Raw genomic sequence first — 1,170 nt, 5'->3', positions numbered from 1 at the left:
TACGGTAATTCGGGTACTCAAACCCCTCCACCACGTTTAGGTGGCAGTTCAAGGAGGGGAAAACAAATGTTATAATTAAATTAAATAATTTTGATATATGAATTATTCCAATGAAAGTAATAATAATAATGTAACTTTTATTGTACAACTTTTTATTATTTTGGGGAAACTTCATGTACGCAAGATTTTATTCATCAATCTATCAAATTTTATCAATTCAAATTTTATTCATTTTCTTCAGGAGACTAAGGATTATTGCACCAGTCTGGAGAACATTGTCAACAAGCAAGAAAGACTTGTCATATCTTACTGAATATACAGTTTTTTTGATTAATCAATTTGTAGGCTACATTCTGGCATGTTTGTTGGTTTTGTAGTTTGTTTATTTCGTTTTTTTTTTCAGTGTTGCCAAGTCCGAAGTTTTCCCACGGAATTGGGCTACTTTTAAGTTGTTACCGCGGGTAAAAAAAATTTCCGCCGGTTAATTTCCACCCCCGTGAGAACCATTTCGGCGCTCCAACACCCCAAAAACATCCATCAGACTTACACATCCAGTAGAGAATTCGGCCGCTCGATGGAGAAGAGCCGATGGGCTTTTTGGGTTACTTTTGTTGCACAGACCTGGTAACCCTGCCGTCCTTCTTTCCCCGGGGCGCGATGAATACATCGAGGAACCAGCAGAAGCCAAGAGAAACGAGACCGAGAGGATGAGCTGATCGAGATATTTAGGGAGGACATGAAGTTTCAGAGAGAGACAGAGGAGAGAAGATCACAGGAGAGCAGGGAGAGAATGGACAGATTGTTTTCTCTTCTTGACAAATTGGTGGAGAAATAAACTTTTGGTAATATGAATTAAAATTGGTAAATTGGCTATACATCATTTTTATGTAGGCCTAAGTTATAATTTGTAAATGAAACAAAAAATAACGTCTGTTCATTGTTTATTTTTGTAATGCAAGTTATAACTTTTTTTTTGTCATGTCAATTAATTTGTAAATTGTTCTATAAATTTGATCTTACAGTACTTTTTACAACTATTTAAAATATAAATTACGTTTAAGATAAGATAAACCATTTTTTTTTCTTTTTTATAATTAACAGTAAACATAAAACAATGGAAGAAAACATTTTTCTATTGACTTTTATTGAGCTGAGCAGGAGATCCTGGTG

Source organism: Leuciscus leuciscus, assembly GCF_965113295.1.
Source record: "Leuciscus leuciscus genome assembly, chromosome: 7".
In the NCBI taxonomy this organism is placed as follows: Eukaryota; Metazoa; Chordata; class Actinopteri; order Cypriniformes; family Leuciscidae; genus Leuciscus; species Leuciscus leuciscus.
The sequence above is the reverse complement of the archived record's forward strand: the minus strand, read 5'-3'. Positions refer to the sequence as shown.